General features: G+C 39.1%; 1 long non-coding RNA gene across 1 annotated transcript in view; it reads right to left on the minus strand.

The window, feature by feature from the left end:
* Window positions 1–27,341, minus strand: part of LOC308191721 — a 71,746-nt gene that overhangs the window by 35,350 nt on the left and 9,055 nt on the right. The window contains exons 3-12 of the long non-coding RNA XR_013948225.1: window positions 27,216–27,307; window positions 27,030–27,125; window positions 21,628–25,981; window positions 21,129–21,221; window positions 19,796–20,037; window positions 15,620–19,239; window positions 8,942–8,972; window positions 8,546–8,827; window positions 7,565–8,448; window positions 1,451–7,304 (exon numbers count right to left, since the gene is read on the minus strand). This is a non-coding gene — a long non-coding RNA (uncharacterized lncRNA). The remainder of the gene's footprint in view (window positions 1–1,450; window positions 7,305–7,564; window positions 8,449–8,545; window positions 8,828–8,941; window positions 8,973–15,619; window positions 19,240–19,795; window positions 20,038–21,128; window positions 21,222–21,627; window positions 25,982–27,029; window positions 27,126–27,215; window positions 27,308–27,341) is intronic.

The raw sequence follows: 27,341 nt of genomic DNA on the forward strand, positions 1-27,341 counted from the left end.
CATGTGGCTGCACAGTACAGCACAGTGTTTTTGCCTTCTTAAGACCCCATGGAAGTGAGTGCACAGACCTCTTTAGCCACTTACAAGGTTTCATTTGCAACTCTCACAGACCAAAATTCTTTGGGAGCCTAACAACCACAAATAGCCTAAAAGGTCCCTGCCTCACCAAAAAAAAGAAAAAAAAAAAAGTGTAGGGAGACAAAAAGTATGCAGTTCGCTTGCTACAGGATGCCCTTATTTTTTCTGCTACAGTGTTACATCTGTGTCCATGCAGGTTTCAGATCCATTTTAACTTCAACTTGCTCATTCAGAGAACTTGTATTTTGTACAAAGCTCTCCCAAAAGGTTTCCACTCCCTCCTCTATGGACAGCATTCCTTGGAAATTATTTTTACTTTTTATTTCACAGAAAAAAAAAAAAAAAGTACCATACAGTTTTGTTTTACTGGAGAGACACTGATACAGATACTTTCAGACTGAAATTCGGCGCCTTAAAAAGATCGAGTACTTTCAGGTACAAGTTTGTCCCTGACGGTATTTTTGGTTTTACAGTCACCTTCTACTTTGTTCCCTTTTTGTTTTATAATAAATTATGTTCCCCACTGCTGAGCTAAAAGTCAGCACAAACATTGAGGGAAACTGCCTTTACATAAATTGTTGTCAAGCAAACAAAGGACAAGCAATGCTTGCCTCTACTCCAAGGCAATACAAGACACAAGAGCAGGCAAATAAAACTGCAGCTACGAACATGAGGTTTTGCACTAACTGTATCTCTTCCGTCTCTGCCACAAAGGTGCCCTTCACCTGGAAAATCAGGGACTGCTAACTCAGTGCTGGGTTCCCATTCACCTTCAAAGACAAAGGCTCGGGGCTCACCCCAGGTAGGCAGGTTAGGGCAGCAGCTGCATTCTTTGAAGTAGAATGGTGCCTGGCTTTTGGGGGCTGTTACCTTTGCTGGATCTGTTCCACTTTTCCTAAACATGATCTAAGATGAACACTTTCATGGAGGCCTTGCCCGCCTAAGGGAACCGCAGAAAACAGTGCTCGGTTTGTGGTTTAGGACTGTCGCATTAGAATCTGGCTGTCCACCTGGCCTCAAAGGAGAAGAGTAAAAGTTTTTGCGTGTTTTGTCTCCTCCACGTTTTAACCATTCTCACAACCTTGCCCTTTGCCTCCCTGAATAGAAATGAGAGCTCATCAGACAGTAATTGTCATAAATGTGAGCTGGTGGCATTATGAATTACTGAAAATGTTAGGAAATATTTAGACTTTGTCATTGCAAGTACAGCAGTGTGTCAAAGGTGACATCTGCTTTGGAGGGGGGTCTAGCATAAGGTGCTAATTGGCTTTTATTGAGTAATATTTGTGACTTCAATCTATAGAGTCTGATCTCTGACTTGTGTTTCAGAAAACTTTGCTGTGTCAGTTAAAATATGTAAATACTCTCTCACCGTTAATACATTTCAGATGCCCTTGTATTATACAGTTATCCTTTTCATCAGTTATGACCAAGTCTTTGGAAGCAATTATCTTCTTATCAAAGACCTTTTTACATGTTCAAGGAAATTAAAGAGCTCTAAAGGAAAAGAAATAACAGGAATGGTTCGTAAATCAAAATTCATATACTTCCTAAAAGCTTAATGTTTTTGAATATAATATTTCAGGAACAATAGAGATTCAGGAAAATCTTCTACACTGAAAAACCTCCATCAAAGCTGTAAAGACTCAAAATATTTGGTAATAAATCTTGGCTACCTACATGCTTGTCTTTGTTAATCCATATACATCCGAGTACTATAACGGAACTCAAAGGACATGCACAATACAGATTTTAGAAGTGTTTAGACCAAACAAGAACACAATCGCAAACCTGATTTTATGGTTCTATGCAGTTTGCAGTGTCATCTTTAATTCATTGACTTTTTGTTCATCTTGGACCGAAGACAGCCCACAGTAAATATTGCATTTTGTGTTATCTGGCATCAGAACAAATTTTGTTTTTTATTTACTTCTGCCAAGTTCTCTATCTTCCTTACTTGAATGTACTAGCAAAAATAAGTAATATTATCATCACTGAGTTTCTCTCTATGGCATCACACTGAGGATGTGGAACAAACTGCAGCTAGGCTAAGCTACAGTGCAAAAGAGACAGATTTGTAATCTGGAGCATACATGCTGAAGGCACGTTCAACATGCTGTGGAATTACATAGATCTGAAAAATATCTTGATGGAAGAGCTAGTCTTTGATAGACATTAGCATAGTGAAGAAAAATATAGTGCCAGTTAGTTGCTCGTTCAGGTGTGAAGTAGTACAATGAAGAAGCAGAAAAGCCAGCAGGAGGGCATGAGTTTGGTTAATAGCCTGCCAACAACACAGCATTTACAAACAGAAGAATGGTGGCTTTTGCTCAAGTATCTTAGTGTGTTGTGATGGGCTTAGCCAACACCATGCTAAAAAGATGGATTGCTATGAGTATGAATTTACAGATACCGAAAATTAATCAGGAAATGTAGTTGTCAAGAGTTCCTGGAGAGGACATCCCTAAAAGTTCAATCCCCAAATATTTATCTGGAAGAAAGGCATCATAAAGGCAACAGAGGAGGGGTTCAAAGCCATAGGAGAAGCAGATCTGTGTGCAGATATTCTAGCTATGGAAAAAAGCACACGAAGAGAGCCCAGGAAAAGCAGTGTTTAACTAGAATTACACTAGCACTTCAGGAAGGGAGAAGTAGGTTATTGAATGCTGCTTAGTGATGCCAAGGAAAAGCTTCCATCTCACTGCTCCAAAAGGAGAGTGTTATTGAAGAGGACATTGCTTGAGAGGGAGATATAATACTCATTATAAAATATCATTATCATATGTTATATGATATATTATATAATTATATTATTATATCATATGATATATCATTATTATCATATAATAATCATTACTGTAAAGGAAACAAATTGTCTCAGAATATTTTTTCAGGCTTTCTTGCTGCAGGAATTTAAGAATAAATATAGCCAAGCACAGAGCAGTTACTGGCAGGGATTCCTAGAAGAAAAGATGTTGGTGGACCCAGTAAATAATATGAGGCATTGAATGATGCCAATAGCTTCAAAGATAAATCTATTTCACAGACTGTTTAGTTAGGGTATTTCAGAAACTGATTCTTTCTTCTTTCTGTGGTCATTCAACCCCATCAGAAGGTTTGGAGTCCCCAGACTGTAATGTTTGCTCTGTATCACTTCATGCATCAAAATATCTTTCCCTACAGGGAGATCCTGATCATCTGGAAAACCTGTATTAACAGCAATTAAAGGTTCAAAGAAATCACTAACTTCATCGTTTTCTGCGTATTTGATTATTTTTTCCAAATTCTCAGACAGAAAATGGCAAAATACACCTTCCTAACAAGGACTGACCACAAAATTTGTATATTAACATTGATAATGTTGAACTCACAAACAATTTCGCCTACTTTGGTACACCTATAATAAATCCACCAACAGAAATCTTTCAGAATACTTTGAAAAGTGAAGTCATATGATCCTAACCAACTTTTTTTTTATTATTTTATTTCTGGAAAAGTTAATTGGAAGATAAAAGTAGTAACAAAAATCACTGAATTGCACTACTTGAGAAATAAGAACTTCAGAGCACAAGGTCCTGACAGTAGCTGGATAGATGACTTGTTGAGACAGAGCAGGAAAGATGGTGTTGGAGAGTCTTTGCTTTTAGTCTTCCTGTCTGGAAAAAGAGGTCATATAAAGCTAAGATCATATAAGTCGTTATCTGCATTACTTAAAATCTTCCACCTGCATTGTGGCAGCAATTGGGCTCACACAGTTGTTGTTTAAAAAAAAAAAAAAAAAGGCTGATAGTTCATACTTTTTGTACTAATAGCCCCTAAAAACTTTTTATCTGGATGGTGACAACCTTCACTGAACCTGCTCTTTAATATCTACAATCTAGGGCACTAACAGAATCTTACGTCCCAAGACCACATGGAAAAGCCAAATAGTTCTTATCATTTAGCCATCACATTCATTAACAATTGATGTTTTCTGAAAATTAAATTATGATTTATAAGATTCTACAATGCTGGTACCTATTGAAGACAAGACACTGAAGTGCTGGTACAGTACAGCACGTGCCTACCTGTAGGAGAATAGTACTTGGCTGCGATTCAAAATTATTTTAAGTATTTATGCACTTGCTCCTCTTTGGTTTATCATTTAAGATTTCTGGCATCCTCAGAGGAGGCTGCTCTTAGGGTTGTGCTTTGTTGTTTTTTTGTTGTTGTTGTTTTGTTTTTCTGGTTAAGATAGAAGTCTGTTTGAACTTATTTTGAAGGATTGGAAACTAGAACACAGTAGAAGACACCAACACCCTCCAGTCTTCAACTGCAGGTTAGATCAGCAATGCCTGATGCCTGCAGCTTCCCTGGCTATGACGGTAATGGGCAGGGAAGACCTCTGTTGCCAAAAGTTAGCAGCCTTTAATAAGGCTGGAACATTTTTCTGTGCAATAAGTGTTTGTTTAGGTACCGCCTTTGAGTGTGCGTCTATATCAACCAACAGTGGCCTCTCATCTTTATCAGCCGAGTTGCTTTAGAAACATACAGCTGAAGCAGACTTGGAGAATTCAGATCTGTTATCAGCTATTGCAGGCGGCCATACCATAATCACACTCAAATGCAACAAGATCCATCTAAAAAAAACCAGCAGATCTTTTGACGTTACTACTGTTTTTGGAAGGCTTGCTCCAGGATCCCCCATTACCACGTCATGCTACTGACACATATCTTTTCCTTTGATCATGTTGGTGGCCTTTCTCACACACTCCAGCTTAAGTTACTTTTTCAGACATTAGTAACCAGTATTTTCAGGTGACCCTAGGTCCTAGGTACTACTGGGGCCTCAAACAGGGACATCAAGACTTGTAAATCTACCCAGTGTCATGTGCCCCCCCCCCCACACACCATTCTGGATTGAAGGACTGCATTAGTCTTTCCTGCTGCACTGTGTGTCACGGGTATCCTCTAAATATTTTTCTCCTTTGTCACCTCTAGCCAAAAATCTTATTTAGTCTCAAGTGATGAACATTTTCTATGCTGTGCAACTAAATCTCATCCCATCTTTGATCCCCAGACTTGCAAAGTCATTCTTTTTTTTCCCATGTGCAATTTTTTTTTCCTCTTCCTAATTTTGTGTGTCTACCTTTAATAGCATTCCCAAACCTCTTTTTGTTCAGGGCCCTGATTAAAATGCATCTGCCCCAGTACAGACGCTTCATTAAAAAGGAAGTGTTGAAGCTAGAGGAAGTTTAATCCTAGACACTGTGATTTTCCTTTCAGATGTTAGCTCCTTACATGCATATATTTCTTTGACTAATCCACATTTCTCCAAATGCAAGTAGGTTTTTTTGCCCAACAAGTTGACAGTAGCAAACATTTTTTGATTTCCAAAAGACTAGGTCTTCTGCATTCCTTCTGCTTTTCTGGAAAACTTAGAGATGCCCAGTTCACTGGCGTTTCTTTTTACCAGTGAGCAAGCCCAGGGTAACCTTTCTTCTTTTTCTTCTTCCCTTTTCTACTGAATTTCCTTCCAAACTCAGTCTAAAAGTTTTCCAAAATTTGGTCTAAAAAGGGTTGGCCTTATTTGAGGTTGCACTACAGGATGAATGAAGAGTCTTTCAGATTCCTTTTAATCCTTTTATTTTTAAATAGAAATATAACAATCTGCAGAGCTATAACCTTGCACTTGTGCTGTTCTTTCACAGTCATGGAGAAAAATTTACCTGAGCCAATGAATGGGGCCTTTTGCCCTTTAACCTAATACTACCGTTCTTAAAAAATGCAACAATAAATTTGAGGAGCACAGAAGGGTCCTTCTGAAATTTTATTTACTCTGTTTCATCCCCAGTATTTCGTGCTGGATATATGCAATGGGAAAAAAAAAAAATGAAAACCATGAGATAAATAGTTAAGTGGTTTAAGAATGCTTCCTGTGCAAGCTCCACTTGGCTTTCGACAATTCTCAATGCATTCTAACACTTCTCATGGATCAACATTTTTTTCAACTCCTTCTAGACTGTCTGCATATCCCAGATATCTCCACCAAAGCGCTTATCCATACAGTTGGATCTGGAGCTCTTTCCAAATGTTTTCACTTTGTTAAAGGAACAAATTCCCTCTAACGTGTTCTCACACCTTTGACTTGAAATTCCTAAACTCTTCCACATTCACTTAATAGTACCTTTATATTGCAACAAAGAACTGATTACTTATAACCATATTTTCAGTCATCTTTCTAGTAACTTTATACTGCACTAACTTGGGCTATAGCTGTCTTCCACATGCAGCTTGATTAATTTTAAGTCTAAAATATTGTCTGTTTTTAATTTGGCATAGTGGGTACCTGATGAAGAAATCTATAGGCTATTGTCCATCTTAGCCCTATTATTGGAGCTTTTTTCTTTGTTGCATATATAGGGAGGTGGGCAACCATAATCAAGTTCTCAATAGAATTTCTATTTTAACATATTGTTATCCTCAGCCTTTCTAAAATTCTTCTGTACTTCCTACACCCACTGCTCAGCAGTAAAACTTGAAATATAAGGAGTTAGAGGTGCGTGTGCACCTTCTAAATTTATTACTTCAGAACTAGCCTAACCTGTGTAGTCTTTCTTTGCATCCCATTTCCATGACAAGTACATTAACTACATGAATATCGAGAAAAAACTTTTTTTCAGAATACTATCACTACAAGCTGCTTCTTAGAATGAAAATCTGGGACAAGGAGAAAAACGTTGCCCAGCATTAACCAGGAGAGTTAAATTAGAAAAAAATTCTGAGAGTACAGAGAGAAGGAACATGCTAGAGCACACAATAACCAGTCAAGCCTTGCACAAAAAAGTTACTTGTGGTGACTTGAAAAGCTTATCGATAAGAACAAGGAAATGCAAATGAAGTTTATGGATTTTAGGAGAAGACTGTCAAATGAGCACAAAGTTGTTAAAGTGCAACAAGCTCTTTCAGCTCATGTTGTGGCCCTTTATGCATACCTAATGGTCATTACTAATGCCCTTCATAGAAGTCATTTTTATGAGCCCATATTTGAGTTTTTCAACTCAGAATAAGAACTGCAAAATAAGAAATGCAAGATAAACACAATATTAAAAATATGCAATAAGCAGTCATAAAATTACCAGCTCAGTGTCTGATCCTGAAATTTTGAGCAGTTAACATAACCACCTGTACCCTTGCATTCTGTTTCCATTTATAGTGTTCACATAATTTCTCACTGATATTTTAACCTGTTTAAAAAAATAAAAAAGCTCAGTGATAGAAAGTGATAATAACAGATGGTCCTATGCTTTATTAAAGGTACATAATAACTTTCTGCCATTTTCATCTCTTTGGAGGTGTGCTTTTAACTATCAAGTCCATACTTTTAGATTTAAGAGACTAAATAGACAAAACAGAAAAGAACTGATATCGTGAGAGTTCTCTCTATATATCTCAATTGTTTAAGGAATATTCATTAAAAGCACATAAAAGAAGAATTATAAATTACCATTCTTATAGATAGACTTCGGAGCAGCATCTAAACAAAGCACAAAACGGCTGCTGATACCTGGCAGCTGTTGATACAGAACACAGAGACAACAGCAATATAATCACAAGGCTGGCCTTAAGGCTTGATTTAAAGGGTTGAACAGGGGACTAAAACTTTTGAGGGAAGAATAATCACTTCCTTAACTCTCCATTATACCTGAGAGATGTATGTAATATAATATGCTGTCTAATACATTATAAAATTGAAATTATAAGCAAAAACAAATTATGGATGTTTGACTTCAAACAATGAATTAAAGCAGCCCTACAATAAATCAAAATGAACCAAGGTCATGCAATCTCTGTCATTGTCCCAGCATCTTTTATAAAATGTTTTGAAAATATATACATTTTACATACCTCAGGTAAATAATACAGTCATTTAAAAATATTATTCAACTCCAAAAGACCAAAAAAAATAGTGATAAGGACAACATGAATTACATTGCAGAGAACAGACTCAGAAAAACAGAAACAGACATAGTCAGTCAAGAGAAACACAAATCCATATCAGTAATGTGACTCCACCATATCACCCAACAGAAAGAGGAGGGGTGGACATGACAATCAAAGTGGTTCCTTTCAGTCTTGTCACCTACAGTTTTATGGCCCTATTCTTCTTTTATTGGATAAATACCGCATATAAACACCAGAAAATGCAGAAGTCTGGAGAGGATATAAAGCCTCAGGTATCAGAGCATAAACAACCTCTTAACCAGTGCAAGAAGGAACTCTTCTCACAAGCAAGTCATTTCATAAGCACCCATATCTTGCCTTTCATAGGGAAACATCTGGTACCAAGAAGAGCATAATTCCTTTTTCCTCTAGTTAAAGCTCGCACACCTGAGGGAAAACGCAAGTGCTGAACACAGATGGCACTTCACATTTTTCTTTTGGGAAAGTGTGAAACTGCGAGGATTATAGAGTTGGGCCCACCTACCTGTGCTGCTTTCTTTGGAGAAAAATTGGCCAAGTTAATCCAGCAGCAGTAATCCAAATCAGAAGATCATACCTTTTTTTTCTGATGGCAGTCATTAGCCTTCCCTGCTGACCCAGGACTGCCTTCCCGAGTTGGCTGTGAAGTTCTGCAGAACACTGAATACTGGGAAAATCTTCCTGTTCAAGTATTTAAAAGCTTGTCTGCATTTTCTTGAACATCTGCCCTCAGTAGCTACTCTTTTTGTCCGGTTTCACCATTCTTTGTACCAGCTGTATCGACTTGCTATGACATGGCAGAGATAATAGTATTGTCAGTTTTAACCAGATTAAAATATATATGAATTTAGGAGAAAGTTTTGGGGGGTTGAATTCAAAAGGAAGAAGAAAGATCACTCACATTTGCAGCTGAATGCTTGTGCTCATTTTTTCTATCATTAGAAAAAAAAGAAAAAAAAGAAAAAAAAAGTTATTTCAAAAATGTATAACTTTTTCAAGCACTTCTTCCACTTCTTTTCGACATGACCTGAATATGACCCAAACTTGCAAAGCAGTGTTTATCACTCAGACTACATTTTTAATGTAATCTTCAATTCAATAAATTCACTAAAAAAGAAAAAGATACTCATTTTTATCTATAACTACCTGACTCCCACATAGTATTTTTGCTAGTCTTATCATAGTGTGATAGAAAAATGATTTATCAATATTCAGTGACTCTGCCCATTGAGCTATGAATCCTTATTTCTTTTCCATGTTTGCTTCTCAACAAAAACATGTATAAAACTATCTTTAAAAGACATACTTTCCATCCTGAATGTGTTGTTTTTACATTCTGCCTGGCAATACTTTCTGAAGTATGTATCTATATTTATTATTATTTATCCAATTTTAATCTAGTGCATGGGCTGAAATCAAAACCCAGACCAGTTTCCCTGAAGACCATGACAAAAGCCCCACTGACTTGAACTGATCCTGGATCTCACTCAAAGACCTTTGCGAGGAGTGCTCTGTCTGACAAAAGGGAACTGCTGAAAACAGCGGGTTTCTGTGGGGCTGCAATGCTTCATCTACCCAGAAAATACCCATTCCCTCTCACCTTATTTATCAGATTTCCTTACTCTAGATTTTTTCTCTCCTGAAATATTTCCCCTGCGATAGCCCACATGAGGAAAAACCAACATTTCCTTCTCTGAGTGCTTTCCTTGTCCTTTGATATTTCTTCTTTAATCTCTGTTTTGATACAGCATATAATCAGACTTGGGGCAGAAATGGGTCACCTCAGTTCTTACTACACTAGAAAAGGTTAGAGATGTGTTCTCAAAATTGACTTCAGGGTAATTAGAAAAAGAAACAGAAAAACACAGAATCGTGACAACCACAGTGCTAAGGCATAAAAGAGAAGATGCACAGCAAGTACTATGCCCATCCAGCAAAACATTTCTGTTCACAACTGCACACAGAAGCTGGACTGAAAATAGGAACACTATGCCTATACATCTGCATGACTAGCTGCCCTGCAAGTATGCACAAACATATAGTAAAAGTCCTAAACATCTACAGCACAAGATTTGTCCAAAGGTTTGTGGTAGAATATATGCAATGCTTGCTTACACACAACAGCAATATTTTGGAAGTATGGCTAATGTAAAAATCAATGTCCCTTTATAAAGAGTGAATTTGTAAATGAGATTATCAGAACTTCTTATTAAAATACAGTCTGTAATAAAAATATACTGCATAATCCCCAGATAGAAAGACGGAAATACAGTATAAATGCTGTCATTTAGTGGTTTGCTGACATTGCTGTCTTTTTCCCAAATTTTTCTCCGTGTCATGCAGACATTTTCAGAATAAGGCCAATATTATTTTCCTCTGCTTTTTATTGAATTTTTATATGGCAACAGAATTACCATACAATGGCTGAAACTACCAATCATATCAACTTAAACATGTCACATAAAATTTAACGGGCAGAACGAGTAATAAAAACGGAAAGGAGATAAAGCAGGGAAAAATAAACCAACCAGGAGATAAGGAGAAAGAGGGATCACAGAGGAGGATTCTCAACAATCCCAAAAGTTATCCCAGTATTTCTGTTAAAACCACCTATCATGACCATGCGCCACGGAGGCCTCTGCATGGGGCTGCAGAGAGGGCAGAGCCTGCAGGAGCGCTGGCCTTTGGCCTGGCACAGTAAGCTAGATACCAGCCTTGCAATGCCACAGACTGGGAAGCATTAATTCTGCTCACAGCCCCAGCACTGCCATAGCTTTGTTTGGCTTTTCTTTATTCTGATTTTTGGTCAGGGCAGCAGAACCAGTCTCTTGGCTACCCCAAGGGCGATGTGCCACCACCCTGCTTTTTCAACCATGCAAGGGACCATGCAGCATCCCCCATGGTGAAGCCCCCAAGCAAACAGGGCAGCCACCCAAAGCACGGGCATTAGCATCATGCAGCTAGCACCACGTACGCCATGCTGGGTGGTGTCAGTGGTCAGGCTACTGCCCATTTAACCCTCCCTCAGTAAATCTACAGCTTCAACCTGTAAATGTGAAATAGCATGCTGTCCCTCGAGCAAAATGCCTGGTAACATTAAACTAAATTTTACTCTCCTTGACAACTGAATCGTAGGACAAAACATAGGTGCCAAGTTGCCTTCTCACAGGCAGCATCAGTGACTTGTGTTACATACAGAACCAGTTTCCTTGATTCGATGCACGCTCCTGGTAATTTTCTGTGAAGGAATCAGATGTCTAAGTGATAAGAGCTTTTTCACATGCAGGTTTAGATTGAATATTGTGAGATGCCAATGTTCGGTAGTTATATCAGTCACTAGATTTTTATGTAAGATCCTTCTGCTTATGGAAAGCATTTCTAATCCTGCCAGCTGAGCCCCAGCCCCCTAATAAAAATGTTCTGGAGGATTCAGTGACAATATCATACCCCAAATTTTTCCACAATTACATATTTAAATTTTGCTCCCATATACTAATTATTTCCTCTTCTCTGGTGCATGTTTCACCTCAAGATATGCAAAAGGTATACATTCATCACTTTCTACAAGATTTCTGGGATTTTTCTATGCCAGTTCTCCCACAGCAGAGACAGCTGAGCAGCAGATATTTTGCACCTTTACCAAGCTGAAGATACTGCCTACAAGAGAGGACATTTCCAGCTGCCTTCAACCAAAGTGAATGTCCCAGAGGAGACAAGCTATCAGAATTCAAAATGCCCTGTAAATGCAGGGAAGATGCTAATTCTCTTCTCTCTATTGCCACACTGAGGACCCTAAAAAATAACCATTTGGCAATCAAGCCACCTGCCCCCAAGATAATGCATAATGCAACATAATACTGGGTAGTACAAAACTCTTACATTTCCTTAATGACCTTATTTGGGGGGGTTTCTTTCCTAATCCCCAAGAACTCCAAACATATTAATTTTCAAAAAAAAAAAAAAAAAAAAAGAGGGGGAACAGAAACTGGTATTATACTCAGGATGGAAAGAAAGCTGGGTAATATATTCATTCTAATTGTATTAACCTTCCCCCATAATGAGAGGGGGAAAGCCTACCATCTGTTTAAGTCATTAGTCAGCTCCATAATTAAAGGATTAAGATTAGCTCTAACGTTTTCATTACTTCTCTTAGGAAACTGAACATCCAAATACTTCGAAATTGTCTATTGTCATTGAAAGGTGCTATTGATCAGCTTTCTCTTATATTTTGGGAGATTGCCATCATCTCTGATTTAGTCCAATTGATTTTATACCAGGAATATTTCCCAAAGTTGCATACCATCTACAATATATTAGGAAAAGATTTTGATCAATCTGATATAAATAAAAGTATATTGTCAGCATAAAGTAATAGTTGAACATCATATGTCCCCAATTTCATATGCTGTGGTATATGATTAGCATTAATCTGTATTTCCAATTGTTCAAGGGCAGTATTAAATAAGAAGAGTGAAAGGGGATGGCCCATTCTCTTGTACAGCTTTGAAGAGCTAAGTTCTTAGCTTTCTTTCAAGTCAGAGTGATTGTGGACTCTTACAAAGCAACAACATCCAGGTGAGGTGCTCACATAACCCAATCTACATAAAGGACCAAGTCAACCCAATCTTATTAAATGTAATTTGTTAAATGCCTTTTCTGTATCAGAGCAGTACTGTGGCAAGGATTTATCTGTGTATTGACAGACACTCATTAATTCAGTCAGTAATCTTGTACTATCAATGCTTGATCATTATTTATTAACTTCATCTAATTAGAATGGAAGATATCTATTATTTTATTTGATCCTGTATCCAGGATTTCAATGAGGTAGTTAAGCTTGGCAGAACTTAAAATGTAGCTGACCTTTGCCTGGTTTAAGCATAACTGAGTATGGGCCTCAACCATCTCCTTCACTGTATGCAGTTCCTTACATTATCCAGAGACCTAGTGGCTAACATTTATATGGAAAGCCTTGCTAAGGTTATGGTGTGTCTGTTAACAGTGCTTTTCTTAAAATCTTTTATCATATTTGCTATGTCTAAGCAAAGCAGTTGAGACAGGAATCCTGCTGTATCAAGTCAGAAGGAAGCTTTCTGTACTTTTTCTAGCTGTAGGATAATTTGTCCAGACAAAAATATGCGGAGGACAGATTGGTGTGAGGGAGAGAGAGAGAGAAGAAGGAGAGACACAGAAAACAATGCCTGCTATGAAAATTGAGTATGACTCATTAGAACACACAGAAAAGCAAAAACTGGAAAATCCAGGGTTAAAAATATCACTAAGGTAGCAGATTAAAAACAAGTCTCCACCTGGTCCAAGAGCTGAGTTCTGTAACACTATAAGCATCCAGAAACAACCCAGGAAAAAAAAAAAAAAAAAGTGTACAAATGTCATTATTTTCCAGTAACAAGGAAAAATTCTGGGTAGTAAAGCTTAAAACCATCTGTGAAAAGTTACAGAACAATCTCACAATACTGAAAGTGACCCAAAAATCAAGAGGCAGATGAAGCTCAGTGTTCTAAAAAGGAACAAAACTGGATGTTGGGTGTTTAAATGGATTCACAAAGATTAGCCAAGTTTGTGAAGGATAAGTCCCTGAGTGACTATTCACATGGTATTTCTAATGCAAGATCTGGTTCAGAGAGTCCTTAAACCACCCATTTTCAAAAGCTGAGACAGAACACCATGGAAAATGGTCATTACTAGTTTTTCAGGATGTCAATGACTAACCTTGCCCATCTTGATTATTGTATTTTTTGATATCTGAACATTCATTTTTGGCTAAAAGGACAATTTGTTTCATCCTCTCCCGATCCCCGAAAGTTCTTCCTTTAGCCTTAATACACCAAGCAAGTATCACACCCTAAACGCATTTTTGTTGCTGCTATTATCCTTTAATTTAGGCAGTTCCACTGCCATTTTTATACTGAATGAGACTACTCATGCCCAGGCTCAGTTCTGCGTGTATAGACACCCAACACTCAGCTGTCTAAACATTTCTCTTAGCTTACTGACTGCATTGACTGGATTCTTCTTTGTTGGCTATAATGGGGGCTTAAACACCTTGCTTACACACATACACCAACATTTAACAACATACCCATATACCAACATTTAACAGCATTCACATATGGAGTTCCCCATCGCTGTATAGCATTAATCTGACTATGTGTGTTTACATTCAAATCTAAGGCAGCTGACGTGGACATCATTTGTGGTTAATGGAGAAAAAACAGTTACTTCTAGAGCCACCCATTTCAATCTAATATGCATGAGTACATTTGATCAAATCATTTGATAAACCCCCCTTCTTCTTTCCCCCAATACAGAGGGAACAGTATGTTGAGCTCAGATAAGATGAAGACATCCACACTGTAAACTTCAAATATTATGTCAGCTAAGGGCTGTCTTCAGTCAGATTTAGGATATTCAGAATAGGCAAGGAAATTCAAACTGTTTTCCAGGTAGAAGGCATATATTACACCTATAAATTTCCCTGAACCCATACAAACACATGAGCATGCATGCAATGTACCAACTCCCACAGTTTGGGGTTGTTTTTTAATTTTTTTATTTTTTTTTACTTCACCAGGAAATGGAAACATAACAATGTAATTCTAACATCAGTTTACTATAAATTCCCACTCTTTAAGCTAATGGTGAAATAATGCTCCCCTCATTAGTTTAATGATCATATTGTGCTCAATACAAGCTTCTCCCCCCTTCTTTTTTTCTTTTCTCTTTCATTAACCAGCTCTAATAGCTGCAGACAATTTGCTTTCACTATGAAGCTGTCAATCTTTTTCTTATATGTAACATGTCAGTCTGATATAGCATAGAAATAATGAAATGCATTTTTATCAGATCTCTTCATTTACTGACTTCATTTACTGACTCAAGAATTACTTTGAACTATGATAAAGTATGTTAATGGAACATATTATAAGAATTGAACATTTAGATCATTTACTGATTTTCTTTTATAACTATATGTACTTCCTTGTCAGCTTTCAATTTAGAATAATCTAGCTGTTACTTGGGAAAAAAAGGAAATGTAGGTGAAACTGATGCAGAAAAGTCCCTCAGCTCAGACCAAGCTGCCTGTTCCCCGGAGGCACCCACACAAAAGATTTTCTCCTGGCAGTCTGCAGTACTACAGCACAGCAGTGAAGTTTACTTCTCTCATAATGATGCAGCTTCTCCTCATCAGCATAAGAGAAAAGAAAATAGGTGGTTTTGTATGCTAGCTTTTAGAAGAAAAACCAGCTGTTGTATTGGAAGAGGTGAGGAGTGTATTTGGCTTGACTAGAAATTTGGAACCTTATTCTAGGCACAGAATCTATTTAGTCTTTCTGTTGGGTGCTATTGCATTCAGTAGTCCCATGTCATGAGCTCACACCTACCTGCAGTGAAGGACAGCCTTACCTTTCCATCTATAGTCTGAGGTTTTGCATTTCAGGCCAGTCCTATCCATGATTGTCTCTTACAGCTTTCTGTCTTTTAGTTCTGTTTAGCACAGCTTCTTCAGAGGTCATGCTACTTTAAATTAGCAGAATTTTTTATTTGTCTACAGTCTTACCTCTGGTCTGTTGTAGCAGAGTTCCCAGAAAAGCTGGTCATCTTTTCCTGAGTTCTTACAAGAAAAGACTTAAAGTATAACTGCAGTTGGTGGAAAAAAAAAATGCTACTTCAGCTGCAAGGAAATAAGGGTTGCTGTACCTCTTGTTTTCAGCTATGTTGCTGTAAATTGCTGTACCTTTGTTTCTTGATTACTCTTCTTCTTAGAGCCTATTGAAGTCCAGATTTGTTTGCTTCTTCCCTGTTGAGACTATCCCATTTTAACTTTTCCCGTTGTTCTTTCCTAACTAATATATGAGGAATTCTCCTAAGTTTCCATACCTCCAGCATGCCATAGATAACTGATCAAGCACTGTGCTCAACCAACTGTCAGCAATTTTATTATAATTTGGCCTTAAAAATGAGGTACTTGTGATTCTTTGTTTATCCCAAACTTATTTTAGATATAAAACAGAGTATTCAGCATGCCAAGAAATGACAAACTTGTAATTCTGGAACTAAGTCTGTAGTTGTCAATTTTTTGAAACAAGAGCTGCTCTTGGTCCCTAAAATATATGCTGAGGGCCAAAACATAACAATTTTGAAGGCTGTAAGAACATGGAAAAGGATACATTAAATAGAGCAACTCCATCAAACTATTGCTGCTCTGCTATTTTCGTCTAGCAAGAAAAGTCAGGCAGGAGACTGCAGCGACCTCAGGATGACTCACAGGAGCACTGATCCTAGCATCAGACTTTGTGCTGAGAATGGCACTGCAGAAATGGAAATGATGGATCATTTAGCTGGTGCTGTCATTAATCTCCTAGGCCGGCTTAGCAAACTCCTGCTGAAAAAAATACAGGAAACAACACAGTTATTCATCCACAAAGGAACTGTGCATTTATGAAATGGGCAAGTGGGAGAAGAATCAGGTGCCTCCTTCACACATACTACACACATACTTCACACATACCTGTGAGCCTACTGTCATCTCTTTTCAGCTCCTAGAGCATGGGCAGGCCTTGAGCTTCACTCACACAAATGACATAAGTATTTTCAGGGCAATGACTAGAGCCTCTGAACCAAGACTAAACATTTGCTGCCTTAAAAACATACAAGTGAAACAGTGGCTAGCTGTAAAGCAGATCTGACTGAAGAGAGATCAGGAACAAAGAGCAATAGCTACCAATAACTATCACATGAAGTGGACTGAACCAAACAGTCACATCTAATTCTCCCCCTTGCAAATGTTGAGGTAGATTTTTGTTTCTTTGGGTTTTGGGTTTGGGATTTTTTTTCCCCCTCATGTCCTCAGACAACACACACATATTCCTTCCTGCACACATACAGACTGCTCTTTGCATAGCTGAAAACAGATGAGGTTACTGTCTCACACACTGTAATAACTGATTCTGGAACTTTACAGTACGTTCAAGGCCAAGGAAAGACGGACAGGCTAGAACAGCTGAAGAGCTCTTCCTAGATATGTCCCCACTCCTCTCTGAGGTAGAGAAGTGATGACTCTAGTAAGATCTCACAGCCTCAGCAGCCAGCTAAATCTTGCCCTTGCCATTCCCTCCAGATCCTAGCCATTCCTTCCTTCCCCCTCTTTTGTAAAACTGTGAGCATTTTGGAGGGAAGTGATCCATTTTCTAGGTCTTCATTTTTAATTTGATCCACCAGTGTCGTTCACATGAAGACTGTAGTTTCCAGAAAGGCATGGATTTTTCCCATCCCTTATGTTTAGACCTGTATCTCTGACTTTTGTCTCTTCCCTTTCCCCATGCTCTGGGAGCAAGACAGGATTCGCACTGAGGTCCACAGTTACCATTAGCTCAAGATGTCCCAGAGACCAGCAGGCTGTTGCTCACACCATCTCTGGGTTTGACCTGCTACACGTGGCTTCTCTCCACTCGCTACAGGGGGGACGGAAGTCAAATGCTCACCCACCCACCCCTTTCTGCCTCCACCCCAAACCAGGGGAGGCCCCAAACTGGGATCCAGCTCCCCCAGCTGCCAAAACAGGGCCTCTCTGAACCAGAACACTATGGAAGAGCAGAGCCTGAGCCTGATTCTAGCTCCTGTTCAGTGCCACAGTAAAATCCCTTGTGGCTTATTTCATCTGTGCAGCCAGTGACTAAAAGACAAGCATTTGATTAAATCTGAGGTCATTTCAGGCATACAGCTGAGAATGAAACACGCAGAAGCTCCTGCATGGCTCCATCCCCCACACTCAGACCAGATGAAACTGCTTTTTTTAGGCGCGCTGTGCAATTCACACTGCTCCAGGCACTGGCATTTGAGGGTGCTACAAACTACAAATTAAGGGCTACAAACTTGAAAAGAACACTTTTTCTTCTTACACTCATCTCTGTATTCATTTTTCAGCCTGCCTCTCACCCTTCAATTCAGCCGCATGCCTCTCTTCCTGAAGCATGCCACCTTTGGTCTTCCACAAATGACAACATAGATATTTACTTCAGCAAGTCAACATGTATAAATGCCACTGTCTGTCATTGCTCAGCATCTGACAGCATTGGAGGACAATGGAGTGCAATGAAATAAGGGCACACTGATGGAAAACCTTGTGCTGAAGTGTATATTTTTCTTTTAGACCAAGAACGAAGATGAACAATGACTGCGTGTCTGCTCCTGGTGTGAGGAGTCACTTGGAGAAGATCAGTGAAGGAGACCAACATACCTTAACAGCTTTCAAATTCACAGTGCCTGTTCCCAAAGCAGCTGGACTCTGACAAGCACCGTCATAGTAACTGGCACTGAATTAAGAGAGAAGTTAGATATCTACATTTTCAGGAGACTTCTCTTAAAATACACAATGAAGCCATTCAGGACTTGTTCATGGATTCCTGCTGATGTGTTCTGCTATGAACTACTGTTACTCGGGTATTACTAAAAAGGCAGACAAAGACGAATCAAAGAAACTGCTTTTCATCACACTGCTGGAGCAATACACCCTGGAGCATTACAGACTTGAAAATGCATAGTATATTTAGCAAAATATTAAAAGCAGTCCTGTATCATTTTAGCATCTTCTCTTCCTTTTATATATGCACAATCCTTGGAAGCTTGAGAGAAAATGATTTCCCCAAAGAGATGCAAAAATCAGAAGCCTGCAGAACATTAAAGGTAATTTGTGACCCTCCTAGACAGAGCTGCTCTCCTAGACAACCGAAGTATTTAATGTACCAGCTCTGGAGGATTTGCTTTAGAGCAGGAGTGTGGTCTTCCATGTGCAGAGGTTACCACGTCGCAGAATACAACTGAGCTGTTCATGTCTCATGAGAGCAGCAGGAGATTTCAAGGCCTGAAGCACTGAAGGTGTGTTGTTTGGTTTCAAAAACAGGGCTAAGACTTGCTCAGGTTAGACTTGAAAACATTATCAAGCACAAAACAATAATATGTCAAATGATTTAAAAAAAAAAAAAGCTAAATGCCTGATGTAAAAGCAATGTTGCACCGCCTATAGAAAGGGCCTACCTGACATCTGTGCAGTGGCCAGCACGGTACAGCAGGAGAAGCTCTCTTGCATGAAGCAGCTTGGTCTGGGAAGGAGAACTCAGACGGTCAATCTTTAGAGTGAGAAGAGAAGAAATACCAAAAAAAAACTCTGCATGGTGAAGCCTAGAATGCAAATAGATTCATACAAGATTTTGAAGTAACATTAGCAAATTGCTCATTGCATTCACATTGCAGTACTTTAAAGATGACTATCTCTGCCAAGAAATGTTGCGATAGGAGCTGGTTTACAAGCCTTTTAAAAACTGCTGCCCATTAGAAACATAGAGGGGATATCCCCTGCTTGGATAACATGCTCACTAACCACTCTGTGCTCTGCAACATTTCTGACCACTTCAAGTTTAAAGAGGCCTGATGATCTTATAGCTGCAGGACAAATTTCTTTAATGCATGTGCTAGAGGTCAGTGCCCTGATAAGCAGCATGACAGTAAGGGTAGGCTGGCAGGTCACTCAGCACATTGACCAAAGGCACGTGCAGCCTCATCTGAAGCAGCTGGGAGATGAACGAGATGCTAGAGGAGGTCCTGAAAGAATATCAGAAGGGTAATTCCTTTCCTGTTGTGCGTACCAAAGGACAGAATTTTACGAGTTGCTTTCCTCCAGTCTGCCACAATGGCTGCTTTGGGGGAAAACACATTTAACAAGTGTTCTTCAAATCACCTCTTTTTTAGCTCCACTGCTCACTAGCTGATGGTCTTGTATTCCCTTCCCACTGCCAATTCTCAGACAGGCTTTTTAACATCTGTCTTTAAACTTTTGGTGCGTCAGATTCCTCTGCCAGATGTGACCAAGTCTGTGTTTGTATCTCTTGCTTGGAGTCTGATCTGCCACTGTAGTCCAAATAACAGACAGCACATATCCCTGTGGCCTTCCTGTACGCTTGCTGGATGGTGTCCAAAAGCCTTTGTGGAAAAGAGATACCATATATACAAACACACATCATCTGAGAGTGCTTTACATACATCAGCTGTATCCCTTTGTCTAGGTATTGCACAGCATCTCCTTAAACATCTGGTCTCTGACTGTGTCCACTCTGCCAGTGGAACTGGATTTTTATTTAAATTACCTTTTTCAAAGAAGCTATAAAGAATTAGGCATTGATTGAATTCCACAGACCAGTGAGTACAACTGGAAGAACTATTTGCAGTTTATAACTTAACCTCATTTTGTTCTTGTTCATAACTTATCCACAAAAGACTTTGATTTTTTACTAATTTGCTCATTATTCAGAGGTCTTCAGCAAAGAAAATTAATGCAAACATATTTCAACATATGGATCCTGTCTGTGAACAGAAATCTTCAGCTACATCTTCAACTACATATTATTTATGGCTTGTGAGTGGTCAATTAAGTAACACAGCATTCCCCACACCTCAACTGAATGTTTGGGCCAAATGGTTGAGACCTTTTTTCACACAAAAATACCATTCAGCTTTCTGTCTGGCATCTCATTGAATCAGCTTTAGCTTTGAGGTATGAATGGCAAGAAATTCATGGAAACAAGAGTATTAGAAACTGCAGTCGTGGAAAAAGTCTTTTGATTATCAGAGTTAGTTGGTGTACACTAACTAGCTGTAATTATCTCAGCAACTTTTTTTTTTTTTTTTGGAAGAACAGGTTGATGATATCCTCTTCATGACTTGAGCTTAACCAAATTCCCTACTCCACCTGTGTTCACAGACCAGAAATATTCCCCACAGCTTCCCAGATGACTTATTGCATAACTTACAAGCCAATAACAGAAATTATGGATAGAAGAAGGCCAGACCAAAACTTGATTCCTTTTTACCCTACTGTCATTTTTCTTTGTAGTCTACCTCACTTGTTTAAAGCTAGCTTGGATACCCCTGCACGAATGATGCAGTATATCTACAATTTAATTCCAAAATGAGTAAAAGATAGGTGGGATGTCTTGTTCATTTACAAGAGAACATGCAAGGTACTTACCCAAGTGAAATGAAGACACCACAGTTTCCTAGTGAGCAGTACCAACCTGGTTTCAGTAGATGCCCTCTGCCACGTCCTTGTCCAGCCTTTCGTAGGATTGCCGAGGCGCTACTAAGCCTTCAAACCAAAGCTAAAACCTCTGTCAATTCATAAAATAAAGTTATGGCTTCTAAGGGATTTAGAAGCAGGGCAACAGTTACACCCACCAGTTTCTGGGGAGGTTTTACTCAATATCTTTTAAAATTAGACAAGAGGTAGAGGCAGCTGAATGGCATTTGTAGTTTTTACAGAGCAGCAATGAAAGCCACTGAAATCATAATGGCTGCCCACTTGCTCTTTAAAATGCTCATTTGGTTTTAGAAAAGAGAAAACAACTCTTTAGTGCCAGTTTGCTCTGCACTGCCACCATCTGCATAAGCCTAAACTCATACAGCAGGGATTTACAGAAAAATTTCCACCCAGGCAACACCAACAGTGTGTTTTTAGAGCTGACAATCAAAGAATAAGGAATTAAAGTGATTCACTGAAAAGCAGAATTGGCTGACCCATGTTGTCGATCCATCGCTGTAAAGTCTTTCACTGAAAAGCCTGATAGGAAAAAAAGGCAACAAATTAGGGGAAAAAAAGTTTTCCTAACACAATCAGATCTGCTCAATGCAAAAGAAAGACAGAGAAAGCGTGTGTTTATCTGGTGCATTGTTGAGTTGTAGCTCTTCTTCCAGACTCAATCAATACATTTTCTCCTTAAATTCCCCTGTCCACTGTATAGCAGTCAGCTATTTTTGTTTACCAGCAGATAACCATCTTAATTAGACTACTGTATTGAAGCCATGTTCTCAGCAAGCACAGAAATAGTTTTGTTTCCTCTGGCATTGTTTTCCTTGGAGGTGTCTCTTGCTAAATGGAATCTTTTTCTGTTTAATGAAACAGAGTAATGTAAATGCCATCTTGTGATCTTTGTGCCTGTTTCACTCCCACTCAAGTGAAACTAAACAGGGCCTGTCTAATTAGTACAAGCCATTAAATTCAAAGAAAAAACAGCATTAATGGCCAGCTTATTTATTTATAAGTATCTCTTTTCCACAACATCAGAAAGAACTGGAATCATATAAAATGACACCTGATTTTTATGTTTTGCGCACGGAGGCAGTGTACACTGCAGGTGAATCGTTGCAGAAGACATAGCAGCTTGAGAAGTGAGATGTCAAGCAAGCTCTTTGAAGACCAGCACATCTACTAAGCAGGAATCTTCACAGCACAGATACCAGTGCCACATGCTACTACAACAGAGGGCTGAATGTTTATTTATGAATACACATTATGTATATTAAGAATGTTATATAATACTATGAATAGTGATTAGCCTCATAAATATCCAAAGGCCAATCCCCAAAATCAGCAATGCCTGCCAACCCAAATTGAATTCACTAAGAGATTTACCTGTAATAGAAGGCAAAACCTGACCCTATACTGTCAGATTCTACAGAACCCTTGTTTCTTCTCATACATGCACTCCTATTTTCATGATCCTCAGTGTACAGCACATACCAATGACGTAACAAGTACCTACAGAGTAAGTTTAGTGGCACAGAGTCACTCTACCTTCCTTACAGCTCACAGCACACCTTAAACAAATGCCTAGTAAGGCAAGACGGGAAGATAGATTTCTTTGGAAACACAAGAAACTTGTGTTTCATGGAGTGAGTTTTCCATGGTGGTATGTCCAGCACCTTCTCATTCTTTCCTCCTTCTCAAGAACAAGGTTATGAACAGAAAAATAAATTAAATAAATTAAAATAATAATAATAATAAAAATAAAAAATAAAAACAATCCAATACATTACAATACAATAAAATAAAATCAGGAAGGATGTCTGGAGCCCCTTCACCTCCTTTTTGGGAAAAGCTACCAAGCATGTAGGATCACATTCCTTCTCCAATTTCTTCTGATTGCATATTAAAGCTAGAAGGAAGGTCTTTCTTTAGGAAGGAGCCCAAACATGATGACCAGTCATTCTAGTTCCCCACCTTTTCAGCAATAAGAAACAGTACCAGAGGAAGAACCATGCCAAGAGATCCACTGGTCAAAAAAAAATACTTTTCACAAAGGCAGTGATTAGGACAAGTGACAGAGGGGCAACCAGCTGAGATGGACAATGTAAGATATAGGACTATATGTAAGCCACACCTTTCTCCCTGCAAAACAAATCAAAAAAGCCAGCAGAATGTTTCTGCTAAGAGCACACTTTGTTAGGTGCCATTTCCCCCCCAAATATTGTGCTCCTGACACCTGAGAAACTGTAGGCTTTCAGTGCAAGTTAAGAAGATTGGCAGAAATTCTTACTCTGTCACTGGATTTTCTTGAAAATTGAGTCAGACAAACTGCTAGCTTTTTCACAGTCACAACCTAAAAATAATGTGAAGCAGATTAAAGAAGACAACATAACCAGCTATATAGAGCCATAGTCAATGATCCAGGCTAAACAGCTATTCTAGCAAACACCCTCCACTGCTGCTCACTCCAGCACAGGCACAAATATTAAGAGCTGGGTAATACTTTTCCACAGTTTTAGCAAAATCAAAAGCAGTTGGTGATGCCATAAAAGCACAGGTTTACAGAAAGCCATTTCAACAACATCTGCACGTTGCTTCTAACCCAGCACTTCCATTCCTCTCCTCCCCACACCTCTTGTACCATGCAAAACTTCCTGGATGGGAACCCAGCCCTCGCTCCTTGTTTTGTGCTGATGCTGATCTGAACGTGGGCACTTTGCAGGGCCACTGCTAACAGGCATTGAACAATGAATCAAGGAAGACAATTCAGTGAACTAAAATGTCACACTCTGAGGTCTGGATTATAGCACCTAGTGCTTGCAGCTTTACTTTGGACCTGATCCAGCAGTCTTATGATTGTATCGTATCTGTTGAGGCTATTGTGTACGAACTAACATGAAGAATAATAAATGCATCTCTGTTAGAAAAAGAAAAAGTTGAATTGAGTTTTCTCAGCAGCCTTGAAGCTGTACACTGAATGTTTGCCAATTTAAACACATTTACGCATCTGTCCTTTGCTGCAAAGAGTTATGTTCATAGAAATAGTTGGATATTCCTCAATTGCTCTCAGTTCCAATTTGCTTTTTAATTAGTACTGATTCCAGAAAATTAGGTGAGTAGATTTTGCAATACTGTTTGAACGTATATGCCATGATATCATACACTGGCATGATCAACATGCATATCTTTCTGGCCCTGAAATAATGCACCCACAGTCTGTCCCACTTGCTTTCTATCCATGTTCCACCAAAAGCGATTAGAAAATGAGTAAGTCCATTTTTATGCTAGTCATGCCCATGGGCACAGATGAGGTATGAAATCTAATGAAGCCTAAGTGATATCATACGTAACTGCCGATATCTGGGTCAAAAGCTGAATAGTTAGCTTTGTTCTCAGACATCACCATGCTAACAAAGCTCAGTTTAACTTACAAATGAATGTAGAAGGTCTATTTGCGTTATTATCTTCCTAGCCTTTCATATCCGCTAAAGAACCTCCCAGTTCTTCAAAGCCCTTTTTAATTGTTTCTGAGTTTAATATGGTGAAAATCCATGTGAATCTTACAAATTTGAATTGGACTCTGCTTTAATCCCATGTCATTTTCAATCCTTCATTTTTTCAAGAAACATTTCTCTCTATTCCTTCCTCTTTCCATTGCATGCATTCAAATGACTGTACATCGGCCTAGAAAACAGTGTTGGAGGAGTACTTTGAAAGCTGCGAGACACCACACACAGTAGTCCAGTGGTCTCTGGGACCTGTAGCTATGTACAGGGAGATCACATCCAGGACAAATGACCTAGTTCCAGACCTACGAGGGTCCCCCAAGCTTGCTAACTCCATCTCCATTCTGACTTGCGTGCTATCAACTACATTTCCCCAGTAACCCAGGACATGACTACGCACAAGGGGCACAGGCATTTCTTAGATCTTCAGTAGCTCTTTAGCTAGGAATAATAATTCATTCTGAATGACAATGCACATACAGATAATGAGGATTTACCGAGTATAACCCACTACAATGTATCCATCAAAGTGACACTCAATCGCTTACGAAGTTCCACCTTAGCCTTACACCTGCATTTACTGTACTTAATGAACACTTCACAAGTTCCTGCAGTATTACTTTAGCCTAACAGGAAAGCCTCTCATGTGATTATGTGAAGCGGAGGAACTTCCCTAAGCAGTGAGGAAATCTGCCTGAGCCCTTGGTAATCAAATCACACACTCATATTTGATTGATGCTGCTCATGTGTCATCATTACCCACTTGCTTTTCCCACAACACAGCACATACTTTAAAATTAATATTTTCATGACTCTTTTGCAATGCTATCTCAGGACCTGCTCCAGAGCAACAGGGGAACAGTGTCCCATTTCTGACTACCAGCTTCCCTTAAGTGAGTATGGGAAGCACAACTTAGGCTTTGCTTGAAACACGAATGACTATAATGATTATTTCTTTTCATTTAAGAGGAGTCTTCTCACTTTCAGACCTGTCTCTATCAACAGCCCTACAAATAAAGGATAAGAAAAACTCTCCCTGACATCAAACAACTGAAGGTAGAAATCTACTTGTCTTCACTTACGGTGTCACCGCATACTTTTTGAAGATGTCTCTTAGCCTCCTTTCATCATTCTTCAGGTTCTCCCATCCTTGTCACATCCTTGTCACCAGTTTTCTTCTGGACAAGCAATACTGTGAGCATGTATTCTCCTACTTAGCTCTGTCATGAAGTAGAGTACAACTCTTTCACAGTCCCTATTTCTTACGCTGGCCTCCTCTCATTCTCTTTATTGGCAAGAAAACCACCAGGCCAAGTCAAAAATCCTCTAGCCACAAGTCCTGGAAAGAAGAAAAAAAAAAAAATCCCTCCTCACCCCCCCCTTCCCCTCAAAAACACACAAACCCACAGCCTGAGGAAAAACAGAGTGGACATGATCAACACATAGAGGGGGCCTTTGGGGACAATATGTCTGCTTCAACAGCCTCCATTCAAGTTCAAAACCTCTAGCAGAGCCACACCGTCCCTGACCCAGCACAACCATGTAGAGAAACATTGACATTGAAACAGTTTGGAGAGAAACTTCAAAGAAGTTCCCATTTCATCTGAACAAATATGTGCATCCCTATTATAAATCCCTGAGCCAGCAGGCACCTGGAGAAGGATGGTCACTAGAGCATTAATGACACTGCTGCTGACCCCTAGGCAGGCAGGCTCTTCTTTTAGCCACCCTTGCCAACCTATAAACATGAGGAAAAAAACAGATCTTCTCACCACAGTCAAAATATTCTCTAGAAAATGGAAAAAAATAACCCTCTTGAATTGGAAAACTTCTGTTCTTTTCCAAATTTTTAGTAAATCATGATGTTTCTCCTGCCTGTTTAACAAGACAAAGACTTGATCGGCAGACTGCCTGAGGAAATGGCTATATGGTCCTGCCCATGTGGCTTAGAAACTGACACTTGCCAGGGATGTCTCAGCAGCTCCTCTGTGTTTGTTACAGAATGTGGGCTGTAACAAAAGTGCCCTAGTGAACAGCCCAATTAGTACTCACATAAAGTCATTCCTCCAGCATCTATGCAAGCAAAACAGATGCAACAGGGACACTTCTCCCAGCCTACCTCACAGCCTCTGATCTAAATCAGACAGATGTGATCTATCTCTCCTCTACACCCCCAAGTGCCTCTGCCTACGCCACCAAAACAAAGAAGAAAGAGTACGTGCTGCCACCATTATTGCCATTCTCTGAACAGCAGCTGTCTCTTAAGATATTCTCTTTGTTTCATACAGATTCACACCTTTGGTGAATGTAACTCAAATTTGTGCCTAGCTTCAAGACATCTGAAATGTTTTTTTTTCCTGGGTAAAATCCACCCCAAAGTAATTCACCTGAGCTTCTTCCAAATCCTTTCCACAGCCAAAAACAGGAGGTAGTACCTTTGTGGATAAAGGTGTGTGCGACTCCAGCCATATAAAAGATGCCAGCTAGAATAAGAATGTTCATGTTATGAAAATATTTGTATGTAGGTCAAAGAGTCTTTAAATATGCATTGAAACAATATTAATGTCACTGACCTGTCTGATCACAAGTGCAGCTGCTGCCTCAAACCATCCTGAAATTTTCTTCTGACTGCAAATACCTGCTGCCCTTCAAAATCTTCCTCTATCTGCAGAGGGGTGGGGGGAAATCATTTACTATCA

This window comes from Anser brachyrhynchus (genome assembly GCF_964034855.1).
Source record: "Anser brachyrhynchus genome assembly, chromosome: 1".
In the NCBI taxonomy this organism is placed as follows: domain Eukaryota; kingdom Metazoa; phylum Chordata; class Aves; order Anseriformes; family Anatidae; genus Anser; species Anser brachyrhynchus.